Here is an 18,536-nt window from a genome sequence, read left to right as displayed (position 1 = left end):
GAAATGTATGAATGGAAACGAAACACTGCAGATGAGCATCTGATTTTTATGTAATTGCTCAGCTATCTGGCCCCTGAAAATTAGAAAACAGAAAACTGAAAACAAAAAGTTGAAAACTGACTAACAGCCACTGTTACAATATTGGAATTAAATTAAGTGGGGATACACAAAACAAATCAGTTTAGATAAGAACACTTACTAACCTAAATTCTTGCTTATGTTGCAAACCACATTTTTATTGAAGTATTAGTTTTTTCTCCTACTGTGCTGAGATAGACTTTCTGTAAAGACAAGAACATAGGGCAAAACCACTAACGCTAATAGGAATTCCTATTTGAAAATATTACTTTGATGAATAAGAATTATCAATTTTTTTCTGTCCAAAACAACCATTTGCATAGTATTTGACTTAMCTGGAATTTTGACAGAGACCAAATTGTGTGAGCGTTGTAAGGTGAGGTTGACAGTCATTAATTTGTCATTTAACTTGTGGTCTATCTTTTTACTGAAAAAAACAATCACAAGTTATTATTCCATTCTGGACAAAAAGCCATAAGAGTTATGGCTGGAGGTACTAGCATTATTTTTTCGAGTAAACAGAATAGATGTTTTAGCAAAACTTGCACCGATGTCTTAAGTGTGCAAATAAAATTAATTCATTATCATTATTTCTCTTTTTTCTTTTCTTTCTCTACACTGGAATTCCTTATCAGGGTATCACATTTATTGGAATTAATGCGTTAATCTAATTTAATAAAAAATAAAATAAAAGATTAGATAATAACCTAAAAACAAAGATAAAAGTAGTTCATTTCTCATCGAGATTATCACCTCTACAAAGTTTGGTGAGACTGGGTTTTAGATAAGTTAGTTAAATAATTTAAAATCAGTAGCTGGATTTAGTACTGGTGAATACTGTCTTTTTCAATGCTTTTTTTTGAATATAATGCCTTGTACAATTGCATCCTGTAAGATCTTTTACTATTTTTCCATGCAGGTACCATCACAGGAGAAATCAATAAAAGAAGGTACAGAGAAAGTTACCACTTATGTCTGCTTCTAGGTACTTAAATAAGTGGTTTGACTGCAAGAGCTGCTGAGTATTGCAGTCCCCATGGTTGTCAATAATAATCATGAACACTCAGCACATTTTGAAACAGAGACACTTGTTTAGATGCTTAGTTTCAAATTCCTCACTGTACTCAGGCAAGTTTAAAATTGATCTGCCCAACTTCATCGACATCTGACAAGCAAAGTTTTCACACTTAGGTCACTAAAAGCTACTCAGGTCACTTATATCTCTCTTGGCCAATTAAATCTGTGTGTATTATAAAGATTAACGAATTCATCCTGGAAATGTAGTATTCTTTTTTTTTTCTCTCTCTCATTTTGTCTGCTCTTCTATGAAAAAGTTTCAGCCTCTCAATCATGGATCATGATCATGTCATCATCATCTATTTGACCATTGAACTTTTATTTGGAAACCATCAGAACAGATAGTTCTCAAAAGTACGTTTTTGTGACAAATCAAAGGTCTTCTTTTAGACCAAAACATTTTTTTTTCCCACAGTTACAATTTTTGCCCTGGATTTGGCATGATTTTAAAATTTTATGGAACGACTTGCCTGGAGCTAGAGTTTCAAATGTAGATTGTATTTGTACTTGGATGAGTACTGATCAAGTTCACAGTGAAAAAGCAGACATAATTGCAATAATCTCCAGTACCACTCAATGTGCCCCACAAGTTCTCACACTCTTGATACAACTGTCTGGCAACAAATCATAACTGAATAACTTGTAGTAGGCTCAAACATACATAAGGTCCAGCACAGGAACATGAAAAGACACACAGAACATTACTATTACAGCAATGACTGAGAAAAATGAAGCAGGAAAATCTGCATATGCTACTGACAGTTTATCTAAAAATAACATAATTATTTTTCTAGGAAAATAAAGCTTGATTGGTTAATAGGATTGAGTCTGCTTGCTCAGTGTTTGGGTACCCTTGAAATGTGACATTGAATCGCACTGGAAGGGGACAGTTCAGGRTAAAGGTGCATTTAAGCCAATGATGCTCATGGGACATCAGCACTGGTCTTGGAGCCTCAACAGAAATTACGGGCCAGAGGGGACAAGTGAAATGCTGGGCAGGAGCATGCTATGTCCAGAGTGCGTGATGTGCCAATAACTGCTTTGAAATGCACGAGGAGCGTACTGCTGCGTTACCTGCGATGCAGCTGTGCGACAGCCTGGCATTTTTGATTATAGACATACTACTAAGACAGGTCACTTGTGTTCCTGGGATATTAGTGCTGGATCCTCACTGCTTCTCTGAGGAACATCACTGGAATCTGAATTTTTCATGTGTCTGGTTTATTTTTCCAAACGATGTGACCATTTTACTTTCTTGGTATCCAAATCATGACAAATTCTTGTCTCTGGGATATCATTTCAGCAGCAGCAAGCACTGATTGGCTGCTCTCAACAGCTGATTCCCAAATTCCCAAGTTCTTTGTTACATTTAACGATCACTTTACAAATGAGAGTAGAGCTTTGTCTTCACTCATTTCTATTTATATTAAAATATGTTATGACAAGTTATGATTACACTGCCATTTAGAAGATATATTCACTATTTAACATAAAAGCATGCCATTGTTAATTGTTAACTTTGCAGTCAATATTGTGTACAGCTGTGGGTAAGCTTTTCTGTTGTAAAAAGCTTTCTATGTTTCAAGTCATTCCATATTTATACAGTATAATAAACCAAATGCATTAAATAAAGAGGGTTTTTTTAAGCATAAAGTTCACTTTGAGATAAATAAATTTATATGATGAAATATAAATCTATATAATCTCAGATGTCTAAAAGAGTACGTGATTATGGGTCAAACTTGGCATCTTGTCCAGAAAAAAAAAAGGTAGGGAAAATATTTCATTTAAAAAGGGTGAAACTGGTTTTGTTCTTGATAATTTTAAATTAAACTCACTTAAAATGGCATTTTAAATTCAAGATAAATCTAAAGCACTCTCCTATAACATTACATATGTCTTTTGAGCTGACCAAATTATACATTTTACTTCTTGATTTTACTGAACCCCATAGTCTTCTCAAAAATCATCTTTCTGTTTAACCGGAAGACAAATTTTGTCCCCAGTATTTTCATTTCTGTACATCATTACTCTTCCTGTTCTAAAGACACATCGCTTCACTGCAAACTGATCCTACTGAATTTTATTAGATTTATTTTTATTTTAAATTGCCTTTGCTTTAAATATTGAGAAAAATATGAAAACAATTTAAATTGGTGATTTCATATGAGAATTTTTTTTCTTAAGAAATATATAGAATTTAATGATATTGAAAAGTTTTGAGTGAAACCAAAACATACTGTAAACAATGGTAATTCAAATATCCATTAACACAGTGAGGTGGTTTATTACTTAATTAAGAGAGAACTAATGAAAGAATATTGAAGTAGACATAACATGAGAAGAAGGATTTATCAAGTACTAAGACTTCTAGAGCAACCAAAGGAAGGCCTGTCATCTAGATTATCAAAAAAAAAAACAAAAAAAACAAAAAAAAAAACCAAAGCAAAAACAAAACAAAAGAAAAAAAAACCTCTTCAATTAGTCCTTTAACAGGGCCAGAAGGTGTTTTTCTGTGCCAGCATTACTCACTGATACAAACCCTGAGAAAGGTACCAGGCAGACAGATGGCGGTGACATGTCTAACAACCATTTGTAGGTTGCCAGGACGGTTGCTGGTTGTTTCTCAGGCTGTTTGGAAAATATTAGGACTAGCTGAAATTTGCAGCTGCCTCTAGCAGAAGCTGATCCACAGGCAACTGACAGCCCACAGCTGATGACAATACTGGAGTGAACTGATGTAAAAAAAAATGAGGTCCAGGGTCCACAGGCAAAACTATTTGCAGTCCCGAAGATGAAAAAATCAAAGCACACAGCAGAGAGCCGTGGAAATCTTTCCTATTGAGAATCTCCAACACATGACATTTTTATACAGAATGCTTCCAAAATATTCCGAATTTTGAAGCCTTCTGAGCAACTTTGGGAGGAAATAAAGCTTCAAATAATTGGGCTCCCAGTTAAGTACATAAAATATGCCTACCTAGATAACTTTGATAGGTACTTAACATAGTTAAAGACAGTCTAAACAGCTACAATCCATTTGACTGTGTTCTTAGGATATATAACTAGACCTTAAGCCCATGGACAGCTTCTAAGCTTGTAAATAGTGTTATTGCTGTTAGTGATGCTGTTTATGTGCAAACAACACAAAAACACACCTCCATATTTAATAGTATCATAATGAAAATGATATTCAGTAACAGAATCCCAATACAGTTTAATGATAAAAAACTTGAATTACTTGAAGATTCCAGCAAGATACTAGTTTGATTCTGTTATAAAGATAATATTAAGATATGTATTTGGAAATTGAACTAACAGGCAATCTCTCTTGAATGACAGTTTAAATTTGGATGTGAGCACTTTCAGCATTTTCTGCAAAAAAAAAAAAAAAAAAAAAAAAAAAAAAAGAAAGAAAAGAAAAGAAAAAGAAAAAAAAGTAACTTCCTCTGATTAGTAACCATGATGGATATTTTAATGAGTCAATAAGGTGGAAAACAGAATTAGTGTCCAACCTTTCTGGACTAAAAATTCATTTATGGGAAAAGGAAAATCAGCATTAGTAAATGTTAAAAATAGGGGGGGGTTATTTAATTTTCAACTCAGCTTATACATCACTCTAAGTGGAATGAACATGATATATTTCCACCCCATAGTTGCATTATTTAAACAGCAGGAAACCTTTTAGTGAGATCTGAAAAGGCAGAAGATACAATTTATGAAAATCAAACCTTGTTTTCACTGCCTGAAGAATAGTTTTTAATGACAGCAGCTTGTGATTTTTTGGTGCAAATTCTAATTAAAGATATGTTACTGAGATCTATACCAGTTTTGGAAAACAAAGTGAGTTGTACCCCTCATTTGACTAACTGTGCAGCCTAAAAACTCCCAATGCCTTTTCTATCCCCGGTCCTTAGCACTGGTTGTCTTGATCATTAAGACATAGCTTTATTTAGATTTTTATGTAAATTTCAGAATTTATGAGAAATTAAGGGAAATATCTTCCAGGGTGGACTACCAGGTCTTCCTTCTCCCCTTGGCCCTGGTTTGCATGGCATGTGCTCTCATATCTACTAAAATATATATAAATACACAATTATAAATATAAATATTTGTATATATATGTATGTGTGTATATATATATATATATATATTTGGTGTTTCCTTAATATATACTTTGTCCTACTCAAATGATGATTGCATCTCCTTTAAAACTTCAATGAACAGACACAATAGCCTCTCATGGAAATAATTATTCCTTTTTCCCAATTTCCTTATAAATTCAAAACACATTTTCTTCTACTCTAGTTCATGGTATGAGGTGTTGATATTACAAAACAAAATAATGTAAGAATCATCTCATACAGTAAATCAAGGATTAACAGTCAAAACCTGAAAGTTGTCTTTTCTTTCTTAAAACTTCTAAATTTCTTAACTTCAATTACTTTTTGTAAATATAATTAAAACAGGATATTTTGACTTCTGATTTTAGGAAATTCCAGATTTTTGTCACCTGGCTTTTCTACTGATCAGGGCAGTCAGCTTCCTTGTAAATTTTTCTGACAATGAACTGTGAAAAAAAAATGTTTTATACCTTTCCAGTGCTTAGACATCCATTAAAAAAATAATCCATTAGCATCTAACTGTCCTAGTGAGATTATCTGATATTGCCTACAAGGAGATGTCCAAGAAGAACTTCTATTTGTAAAGAAAACTTTAGAAATTTTTGAAATAATTAGGATAAAATCCAAATGCTATAAAAAAATTTACAGATAATGGAGGTATCAAGCCATTTTTTTCCAAGTAGGAAGAATATATGTAAGAAATGCTAGGCCATCACATTTTGGAGAGCAAGACATGTTCCCATAGATACAGCAGCTGATCAGTGGAACCAATACGCTTAGTTCCTCAGCTACTGACAAGTAAGATCACTAACAACTCTACATTGAACTCAAGTCTAGCTCCTTACAGAGAAGAAGTTTATGACAGTCTGCTTCACAGGTCTCACTAGGAAGTTCAAATTTCTCATTCTTTGTATAAATTAGAACCTTCTGGCTTTACCCGTAGTTCAAAGGTATGTTTCAGCTTAAACAACTTGCACTGAACAAATTGACCTTGTGTAAAAAACTAAATTTTTTAAACTTCCCACTAAGTCCACATCTTATTCAATGTGGAGGGCAATGATTAAAGTAATGATATGCTTTCAACATATTCCAGGACTGGGTAGCCCCTGGGTGTTCTGGACAAACAAAACTCTTAAAATTAATCCATTTTTTTCTAATTATCACCTGAGAAATTATGTAAATTCCATAAAATTTGTCCTTGCTTAGACGAATCTTATTTATATTACTGACAGTTAAATAAAATTTCAAAGCACAAGGAGTCATTTGCCAATTTCTTTAAGGCTAGTCATTGTCATACTGCTTAGTAACTCCTGCTAGTAACTGAATATTTTATATTAAGTATTTAATTAGAGAAAACTCTTTTGAAGAAATTAGTCACAAGAATGATAAAGTTACTTCCACCTGGTTTGGTTTTCCAGTTTTGTTTGTTTGTTTATTTGTTTGTTCTGCATCATTTATGTTTTTGCTCAACCAGTCAATATCTCTCTGAATAGCTTAGCTCCCCATTTTCCTGATCAACAGCTGACATGTTACATCTTGTTAACACATAAGATGGAGCAAAGAATAAAGAAATTAAAAGGATATACTTAATCGAACTATTTAGGAATATCACCCTTGAGATAGCTTCCTTTAATTTATCTATTTTAATGTTAGCAGAGATAAAAATGCCTGTAAAAGCCTCTTGGTGTCCTAACGCATAATACTAAAAGCAGATCCTTAGAAACCTTCAATAAATATTGAGATACAAAAGGAAACAGTCAAGTATCCATCCTTCCCTTTTTTCCAATCAAACTATCAGCAATCTCCAAAACACTCAGCAGGTTTGATTCTTTTCCTAAATCTATCACTACAATAAGGCTATTTTTGGAAGGCACAGAAGGTGTAAAATTATAGTGAAAAGATAAACCCCAGCACCATAACGGGGAGGATCCGGTTCACCACTCACACTTTAATAGATATTTATCCACTCATTAAAAGCCTAATTCAAATCAGTTAAGCACATCCTTAAGTCAGAAGCCCAGCGGAATATACTTAAGCAATATACTTCAGCATATGCTTAAGTGATTTACCAGCTTGAAAACTAAGTCAGACTTACTCAGGCTTGTAATAAAATCTTATATCATGATATTAAATCTAGTATTATTTGAATCTAAGCACATTGTCTGTTGTAAAAAGCCAGACACTGAAAGTTAATATTTTCCCATAAATAAAGCACTATTGTTTTGGTAGTGCAGGTTAAACGAGGGATGTATATTAATCGAAAATGTTTGCTGCTGCAAGAGAAAACTGAGTAGAGATATGAATTCATCATTTTGTTTTGAATAGTTATTTGAGTGGAATTACTTAAGCAAATTTCTCCATCAGTTCTACACTGGCAGCAATCTTCAGGGAGTTCAGGGCTGCAGTGAAGCGTTAATTATCATGTATATCTGATAGAGCACCAAAAAGAACAATGACTTTGACTGGACACAGTTGCACAGAAGTGGAGGTTTTAATCTCTGGGACAAACGTATTAAAAGAGCACTGTACAGCTGAACAGTTTCAAAAAGACGGGGTAAGCAATTTCCATCTATTTTGGAAAAATCCCTGGAAGGAAGAAAGAGCTGAGTCCTTCTGATAGTGCTTTTCTCAGTTTAGAGAGCTCCCTGATCGCTGAACTGGTGTATAGGACTCATCTTTGCTGGTCCATATCATGTTGTTTACTCAAGGGATGTTGACCAGGTCAAATGCATCCCCTACCTCCTTCAACAAGTTAGTTGAGGAATGCCTTATTTTTCATCCAGATTTGGTCTGGGAATTAACTAGTCTATATTCACAACATTAAAACGCTCTCTATCTGTAATATTCCAGGGAACTGCAAAGATTAAAAAGAGGAGAGAGGTAGTGCTGTTAGTGGCTGAGATAGGTTTTTTAGGAAGATAATCTTTGTTCCCCCAAGCCTGGGGACTTTCAAGTGTCATTTGTGCTTTTTAATTCCTTTTCTTTTGATCTATCACCAAGCCTATGTCTATAGTGACTGTAGGTTTTGATTCAGCCCCGTATTGAAGCACTAGTTATGATTTTGTTTATTTATTTATTTTCCTCTGGAAATACTCCTGCGCTTGAACCAAAGCCTATGTCCTCAAGGATATGGTGCTACTATACTGACTGGTTATTCTAAAATGCCTATTGTTTTCATTCTTGTGTATTCCCTCACGTACTCCCTCACCTCGTGTTATTCTAATATACAATATTGTAATAATAAAATCCAGATTCAGCTGAGATAACACGTTGGACATTTTTTTCTTAATTTAATTTTTGATGTCCTCATAGTCATTTTCTAAACATATCACAGAGAACTCTGCCTAAGGCATGTTTTAACCAAACAACCAATCTTTCTCATCAAGCAATGCTACTGAAAGGACAAGAAATGCAAAGCTGCAAAGCACTGAGTGATTACAATCACAGGAGGAAGGTTGTTTTCACAGCTATCTTATCACTTGTTATCTTACCACCCATGTAGCTGTTTAGATGTTAAGTTAGACTTCATGAAAAACTTTTGCAAAAATTGTTATGATGGTTACAATTTTTTTTTCTTTAATTTCCTTCATCCTCAACACTGTATCACAACTATTGCAAAACAAGAGCTGCAATTCGTCAGTGCAGGAATAATGTTGAACAATCCTTGTTCTTTTGCTTCTTGTCCTCACTTGTGAGCAATGGGTCGACCTAAAAGCTAATGTCAGGCTTAAGGTCTCAGCACTATTAGCAGTGCAAATATGCTTTTGGTCATAAAAAAATAAAACTTCTGTCCTCTGAAGTTCTAGGTAAGTCCCTTAAGGGGGGGGGGGAGCTTTTCTGGCTGTTTTTCAAGTTGCACATTTCCAAATAATTTATGGCCTGTTTTTTTTTGCAGGGAGTAAAGGAGAACAAAGGTGAAATGCATACTTCACACAGGGACTCTGGAGGGAGAAGTCATGCAGTGAAGTGTGACTTCTAATATAGAGTGTTTATGTGAGATTCTGATGTGAATCAGAACTTGTCTACCTGAAATAAGAATGTATACAGCCTGTGGTTTCTAGATTCCTACAGCAAGTAAATAAAATATCTTATCCTATATATATATATATCAAAATACACCATCATTCTACTCACTGCAGTCATAAAGTAGATATCATTCTGGTGAGATGAGGTGCATAGTGAGGTGTCAGAGAGGTATTTGTTAGGAATATGATTTGAGATTCATAGGAGAATGTCCTGAGCCTGCTTTGGAGAAAACACCTGCTACATGGGACCTTTTGAGAGTAAATAATGAATAAGTTAGCTTAATCTTGTCCCAAGAGAGAAGTGCCATCAAATAAAGGAAAGAATTAAAAGTATAAATCTTTTTTTGTTTTTTTTTTCCTTTGGGTTATTCTGTTCGTTTATGAAAGTTCTTCTCAAAATGTATCCATCCACTTGTTTAACTTTGCTCCAGAACCCCTCAAATTTGTACATATGCTCCTTCCCTCCTTCTACTGCACAGCTTAACCAACAAACAAACTTATTTGTTCCAGATAATTTCTTTGAGTCTACTCAGAATATACTTCATTGTCACTCACAAAGTAACTTAAAATGACACGTGGATTAATGTCTCCTTTTTGACCTTCCCTCTTTAATAGAATTAATGGTCCATTACTTTCTACTACCTGTTCCGTATCAAGACAAATCTTGAATAAAATATCTCTTACTGAAAGCCATACTAATTCTGTAAACTATAGCTGAAGCTTTAGAAATGCTGTCAGATTGATGAAACTGAGACTTAATGTAGGAATGGTTTGGGTTTGTTTTGCCTTTTTTTTTTTTTTTAATATATATATATATATCAGATTAGATGTTCCATTCTGTGAGAGGAGACAGACTGAGTTTTCGTACCCAGGAAACAAAATACATAAAAACAGATCCTTTGGAAGTAAAAAACTGAAATGCATTAATGAGTTTATGATTTCCTTGGGCCTTCTTCATTTATCAGTTAAATCGTTTCTGACTAAAATGACCTCTAAGCAACTATGTTTATGTCTTATTAAAATTTTTCAGACAGTGTTCACCAAGCTCAGGAGCTGAGGTATGATCCATGATTTGTTAGTTTGAGATCAAACTCCCATTAATTAAAGCAGGTTTTAAATAAGGCGTGTGCACAGTTCTTAAGTGAATCAAAAATAGGTAGAAACAAAACACATTTGATCTAGGATATTGTAAATATTCCTAGTAAATATAGAAATAAATTGAATTATCTAAATATCATATATAGCTGTAAAATAGCTAGACCATCCTCATCTACTTTCAGCTGGTTCACACTAGTTTCCAATATCTACAGACTGAAGCTCTAATAATTCTTGAGTATTCATGAAATTAGATTTCATAGTCTGACAGTTCATATACCTCAGGCTATTAAATTGAAGATAGGAACTTATATACAAGACTATTCATCCTGTCACTATGTTTCTGTAGAAAAGATCATAGCAACCAGGAAGGGAAATTTTTATTTTAGATACACTAAATTTCATCATTTTACCTGGGATATCCAGAATATTCTTTTATAGTAAATAATACTTTACACTGATTCTTGGAGTGGGTTTTGTATCACCAACAACCAATAAAGTCTGCTGACTGGTCTTTGTAATTATTTGGGAAAATCAAATGAAGAGGAACTAGGATACAATTAGGAATGCTATGCCTAGAGACTTTTATAGAGAGATCCAATATCTAAGAGCTAGAAATATTCTGGGGTTTTGTATTTCTGAAATATAATTGTGTATTTCTGTCAATATACTATTTTTTATGACAAAAAGCTCTATTAACACATGCTTTTACTAATATCAAAAGATATTTGATTTTATTTTTCAGCATGGATGATATTAAAGCAGTCAGACTGTAATAAATAAATAACATTTCCACTACAAAAGGGAGCAGTAACCCACAAGAGTTAAGTTTTTTGAGGCACTGGTACTGTTGATGGTAATTTTCAAGCAACTGTGGTTCAGAATTCTTATGAAAGCATTATCACTTAGTATTTGTGACTAGAGCAAATCATGACTGACATAATTTTTATCCTGTCAACCCTATCAAGAAGAGGCAAGGTCACCCACTGCCAACCTTGTTGTATTGAATATGTGTGAGATACTATTTGCAGTGACAGATAACTGTAGAAATAACCAAAAGAAGAAAATAACACAACATTCCTTTGCAGGCACCAAAAATATATATCCTATAAGTTTTTATTTTTTAAACCAGGAACTGATTCTGCTGCTGAAATTCACTCAGATAGACACTGATATCAAAAAACAGTTAAAGGCTAGTTGACTAGACTTTCTCAGCTTAGTAAAAATCTGAATAACTCGGAAATCCTCCTGTTATGACAGAAAAAAAGAACGGGTGTTAGTATAGGATGAGATTTTTCTCACGTGTGTAAAATTCAGAGTGCAGGTCAAACCAGAAATCTTGTGAAAACCTCTTTGAAGATGTCTGGAAGTAATGACAGTGATCATTGGCAACAGGGTTTTGGATTCTGTGACCATGGAACATTGTTTGAAGACCAGCAACTAGTGGGGAGAGATGGGATTCACCTCACCAAGTGGGGCACATATGCCTTTGCCAACAGGTTGGCCAGAGGGCTTTAAACTAGGTAGGAGGGGGGAGGAGGGGTGTCATACAGACAGGGTAGACAACAAAACACAAGCTGGGTTGGGAGGCCTCCAACRGGTGCATGCAGCTGGSGATGTGCATTTGGGACATTGCTATGGGTGACTCCCGTACACCCTTCCTGGGAAACCTGCAGGCATGACCACCTCTTTGAAATGCCTGTACACCAACGCACGAGCATGGGGAACAAACAGGAGGAGCTGGAGAGCTGTGTGTGATCGCAGGGCCATGATCTCATTGCAATCACAGAGACATGGTGGGATAGCTTGCATGACTGGAATGCTACCATGGATGGCTATGTGGTTTTTAGGAGAGACAGACCAGGAAGGCGAGGTGGTGGAGTTGCTCTTTATGTGAGAGAGCTGGAATGCGTTGAGCTCTGCCTAGGCGGGGAGGAGGAGGAGGCAGTTGAGAGCTTATGGGTAAAGATCGAAGGGCAGGCTAGTATGGGGGACACTGTTGTGGGTGTCTACTACAGGCCACCTGACCAGGAAGAGAAAAGTGATGAGGCCTTCTATAGACAGCTGGAAGTAGCCTTACGATCACAGGCCCTGGTTCTCATGGAGGGCTTCAACYACCCTGACATCAGCTGGAAGGACTACACAGCAAGGCACAAACAGTCCAGGAGCCTCCTGCAATGAATTGATGATAACTTCTGGTCACAAATGAAGGAGGAGCCTACGAGGAAAGGTGTCCTGCTGGACCTTGTCCTTACCAACAGAGAGGGACTGGTTACAGATATGAAGGTTGGGAGCAGCCTTGGCTGCAGTGACCACGAGATAGTGGAGTTCAGGATTCTGCAGGAAAGAAGTAAGGCAACAAGCAGGACTGCAACCTTGGACTCCAGGAGAGCAGACTTTGGGCTCTTCAGAGACCTAATTGGAGGAATCTCATGGGTTAAGGCCCTAGAGGAAAGGTGGTCCAGGAGAACTGGCTAGTGTTCAAACATCACTTCCTCCAAGCTCAAGAGTGGTACATCCCAAGGAGAAAGAAGTCCAGCAAAGGGGGCAGGAGACCTGCATGGGTGAGCAAGGAGCTCCTGGCCAAATTCAGACAGAAGAAGAAAGTACACAGAATGTGGGAAAGGGGACAGGCTACTTGGGAGGGTCATAGGAATGCAGTCAGAGTATGTAGAGATGAGGCGAGGAAGGCTAAGGCCTAGCTGGAATTGAGTCTTGCAAGGGATGTCAAGGACAACAGGAAGGGCTTCTTCAAATACATCAGCAGCAGCAGGAGGACTAGGGAAAACGTGGGCCTGCTACTGAATGGGGCGGTGGCCCTGGTGACAAGGGATACAGAGAAGGCAGAATTACTGAATGCATTCTTGGCTTCAGTCTTCACTGCTAAGGGCAGCCCCCAGAAATCCTGCAGCCTAGATGTGAGGGAGAAAATCTGGAGAAAAAAGGACTTTCCTTTCGTTGAGGAGGGTAGGATTAGAGACCATCTGGGCAGGCTAGACATCCACAAATCCATGGGCCCAGATGGGATGCACGCACGGGTACTGAGGGAGTTGGCAGATGTTGTTGCCAGGACATTCTCTATCATCTTTGAAAAGTCCTGGAGAACTGGAGAGGTCCCTGGGGACTGAAAGAAAGTCAGTGTCACTTCAGTCTTCAAAAAGGGCAAGAAGAAGGACGCAGGCAACTACAAGCCAGTCAGCCTCACCTCCATGCCTGGAAAGGGGCTGGAACAGATCATTCTGGATGTCATCTCCAGATATATGGAGGAAAAGAAGGTGATCAGGAGTAGCCAGCATGGATTCACCAAGGGGAAATCCTGCTTGAGCAAACTGATAGCCTTCTGTGATGGAACGACTGGCTGGGGAGATGAGGGGAGAGCAGAGGATGTTGTGTACCTTGACTTCTCCAAGGCTTTTGACACTGTCTCCCATAACATCCTCCCAGGCAAGCTCTGGAAGTGTGGGTTAGACAAGCAGTGAGGTGGATTGAGAACTGGCTGAAAGGTAGAACTCAGAGAGTTGTCATTGGTGGCGTGGAGTCTAGCTGGAGGCCTGTGGCCCCCAGGATTCAGGACTGGGTCCCATCCTGTTCAACTTTTCATCATTGACCTGGATGAAGGGACAGAGTGCCTCCTCAGAAGTTTGCAGATGCTACCAAGCTGTGAGGAGTGGCTGATACACCTGAGGGCTGTGCTGCCATTCAGAGAGACCTGGACAGGCTGGAGAGTTGGGTGGGGAGGAACCTCCTGAGGTTCAACAAGGGCAAGTGCAGGGTCCTGCACATAGGGAAAAATAACCATAGCCATCAGTACAAGCTGGGGGTTGACGTGCCGGAAAGCAGTTCTGTGGAGAAGGAACTGGGAGTGCTGGTGGATGACAAGTTGACCATGAGCCAGCAATGTGACCTTGTGGCCAAGAAGGCCAGTGGTCTCCTGGGGTGCATTAGGAAGAGTGTTGCCAGCAGGTGGAGGGAAGTGATCCTGCCCCTCTACTCAGCCCTGAGGAGGCATCATCTCAAATTCTGTGTCCAGTTCTGGGCTCCCCAGTACAAGAGAGACATGGAGCTACTGGAGAGAGTCCAGCGTAGGGCTACAAAGATGATCAGAGGGCTGGAGCACCTGCCCTAGGAGGAACGGCTGCGAGAGCTGGGCCTCTTCAGCCTGGGGAAGAGAAGCCTGAGGGGGGATCTTATCAATGTGTACAAGTACCTGAAGGGAGGGTGTCAAAGGGACAGGGACGAACTCTTTTCCGTTGTCCCGTGTGACAGGACAAGAGGCAATGAGCAGAAATTGAAATACAGGAAGTTCCACCTGACCGTGAGGGGGAATTTCTTCCCTGTGCGAGTGACGGAGCACTGGACCAGGTTGCCCAGAGAGGTAGGTGGTGGAGTCTCTTTCTCTGGAGCTCTTCAAGGCCCGCCTGGATGCAACCCTGTCTAACATGCTCTAGGTGACCGTGCTGAGCGGGGAGGTTGGACTAGATGATCTCCAGATCTCCCTTCCAACCTTGCTGATTCTGTTATTCTATGATTAATGGTTAGATCATTAATAATAGTGATCTGGGAATCGTTAGAGGAAAATTTGGCATTTGGCGTATTGTGTGATGTATCAGTGGGTTTGTACGGAAGAGGTTTCTCTTGCTAGCAAACCTAAACAAGAAAGTTAGCACAGTCAGTCATCCAAATACAAGAGGTAGAAAATCTTACAGGACAGGTATCAATCCATCACATGGGAGATAGTCAACAGGTAGATAATGTTCAATAGGACAGAGAAACTTGCCGCAGGTCAGTCAAGCCAACACCATGTCCCACCACAGGGCTGGATCAAACCTTGCAGATGGACAGCAGGCGTTCCTGGGATGAAACAGCAGTTGAACTGTTGGGGTCTGAGGCCAGGGGGTGGGTAAGAAATTGTCAGGGGCACCAATGTGCCCTTGCAGCATGATCAGACACTCCACAAGGGGCTGCAAATACAGAAGCACAGCCTGTGGGGCTCAGGGAGAGGTTCCTGCCCATTTTCACAGGAGGTTTTCTGAGTTACTGCTTCATGATTAACTCAAATGGGGACCCAGAGAAAGAAAGGAACCTGAAAACACTCGAGCAGAAGATTCACGAGGGAGGGAACACTGCATACTAACTTCCACAAAAAAGGTCAAGGCAAGAGTTATAGCATGACAAAGTCTTTGTGGGGTGAAATTACATGGTTTTGCATTAAGATATGCCTAGGTTCTTATTGCAAAGAAGTTGCATCTGGGTACAGGGAAGAGACTTAACAGGGAAGTGATAGTACAAGAGTGCTTATAACTGTAAGATATGTTCTTTTGTTCCTGCTTCTTATTTCCAAAGGAATCAGTTCATATATTTCCAACACAAACCTTCCATTCAGGTTTGACCTATCTGATTTAATTAGGTCGTTCAGTCTGCATAATAATACAAGTAGCATGTTTCCATATATAGTGCATAGATCTGACATTCATTATCTTTATTGGATTGGGCTGTTGTAATGTACAATGAACGTCTCTCAAAAACACTTTAAAATAATAATGTTAATGATATATATTAGAATTATTAACCATTTGAATCACCACTGTCCCATAATAATGATAATAATGGAGCTATTTCAATCATTTAATTAGCTTTTCCATTGTTGAATAATTGGTGGAAAACACTGACAGTTAAATAATTGTGCTCTTTTTAATCTATTTTTAATTCTGCATTTATGATTTTAAATAGTTCTTCAAAGAGTGATGCTGCCTGGGGAGTGCCTTTGAAACAACTATTTAGCTAGACCTGATAATGATCCTTGTTTCTTGCTGTCAGAAATGAAGTAACCCCTCCCACTTGGGGAAGGTTGGGGAGGAGAAGGGGAACTTGAAATACTTCAAGGGAAATGTGGCAGAACACAAACAGTCAAGGAGACTTAGGGAGAGTGTCGGGGAGAAATTTGTGGTGGAGGTACTGGATGGCCATGAGCAGGGGTGACATGCTTTGCTTTTCATAACATGGAGAAAATATCTGGGGAGGTGATAATCAAGGGCAGCCTTGGCTGTAGTGGCCATGAAAAGTGAAGGTCAAGATTAAGAGTGCAGTGAGGATGAGAGAGCAAGAGAGTATAGACCTGAAACTTTAAGAAAGTAAGCTTTCCTAAAGATCTTTGGTATGTTCTTAAGAAAAAGGACACCTAGTAAAGTAACCTTAAGAAAAAGAAACCTAGAAAATAAACTAAGAAAGGGGGTACAACACAAAGTTGAGATTTTCAAGGGCCTAAGCACGAAAGAAGACATAACACTTTTCACAGAAATTTTCATAAATTGATTGCTTCAGATGAAAAAGTAAGTAACTAATTTTGTTAAAGCACATCATCAGTTTTGAATCTGTATGCTTTTATTTTGAAGTATATTGATCTTAAATTGTATCTCTGTAAAATGTTGTATAGGAACATGGGAATCAGAGGTCAAGTATTTCATTCTTTCATTCCTCCTAGAAGACTGTGCTTCCTACTCAACTTGCTTATTCCATGGCAGGTGGTGAGAAATTGACCTTAATGATGTGTTATGTCTGTCAGGAGGTGCCTCAAGTGCATCAGATGTGGAGTAAACTGGGCAAGGTGCTTATCCACTTGAAAAAAAGAAGGGAATCCACATTACAACCCCATAACTACCTCTTACAAAGAATTGCTTCAGGCTAGGCAAAATAAAACCCCAAACCAGACAAAACTCCCAGCAAAATGTTTCAGTTCAGTACTGTATTACTTGGTGAAACTAACAGTTTTACATAAGAAACATTTTTTTAATGAAAATATATTTCCTATTGGTGTTATTTAGCTAATAGTTCCCAGAGGATCTTTATTAAATACTACTTTCCTAGAAACCATTAAAGAAATACTGCCAACTCCCTTAGGTCATACTGAAAATCTCATTGAAAATGATGGAAAAATCATTTTGGTCTTATATGGAAAGAAGAAATATAAATACCTCTAGGGATGACATTCATTCTAATTAAACTAAATTTATTCAGAATGATTATTGAAGTTACTCTTATCTGAAATCACTAATCTACATATTTATGGGATACTATTCCAGTTCATTAATTTTTTGAAAATTGTGGCTTCCTATCCAAGCTTTCAATGATACTGGTGAAAGACAGGGTTTAGAAAAGGAGTGTTCATTTAAATCACTAGAGAATCAGAAATCTCCATGTTCATGAATTGCTTAACACAGAAGTTTAGTGGTTTATGTTCATTTCTGCTTTTTATAAGATTACAAGGTTTTCAAGCCCTTAGACAATATACGCAATAAAAATGTCATCTTGGCTTTCCTACTTTAACTACAGCTAATATGCCTCCCTATTTCTTCTGATCTCCAAATCAAAACCTAGAAATTAAAATCTTTCTATAAAGATCATAATCTAATGCTCTTCTTGAGCAGTTTATCAGAACAGTACTCCAAAGAAAGTATTGATTTCATTCCCATTTCTTGAATGCTCCCTCAAAAATCTACATCTGTCTACAGTCTGCAAGGGAAAGGGAGAAAACAGCAAGCATTTACCATGTATCCAGAATCGTACTGCTCTGGATATCCTAAAGTCCTAAGGGACCTGATGGGAAGAGAGGCTTCAGCTCTGCAGGACCCCTCTTGCCATCTAATAAGCAGGTCCTTCCAAAATGAGTCAAAAGTTCCATCGTTCTCTGAAGACTTCTCAAAGTTACTAGGCCCTGAAATATTTTAATTAAAAGAAATAGAATTTTAAAAAGTGGTAATAATACCAAGGGGTTGTGGACAAACTCTTTTCAGTTGTCCCATGTGACAGGACAAGAGGCAATAGGCAGAAATTGAAGCACAGGAAGTTCTGCCTGAACCTGAGGGGGAATTTCTTCCCTGTGAAAGTGACGGAGCACTGGACAAGGTTGCCCAGAGATGTTGTGGGGTCTCCTTCTCTGGAGCTCTTCAAGGTCTGCCTGGATGCAACCCTGTCTAACATGCTCTAGGTGACCGTGCTGAGCAGGGAGGTTGGACTAGATGATCTCCAGAGGTCCCTTCCTACCTTACCAATTCTATGATTCTATGATTCTATGATATGTTAGTTCTTTACTATTGCTAGCAATTGAGAGATAGAATTTAATATCTTTTTTTTCATAAAC

This window comes from Rhea americana, unplaced genomic scaffold, assembly GCF_003343005.1.
Source record: "Rhea americana isolate MKP2758 unplaced genomic scaffold, rheAme1 scaffold_158, whole genome shotgun sequence".
NCBI lineage: Eukaryota > Metazoa > Chordata > Aves > Rheiformes > Rheidae > Rhea > Rhea americana.
This window is presented reverse-complemented; position numbering follows the sequence as displayed.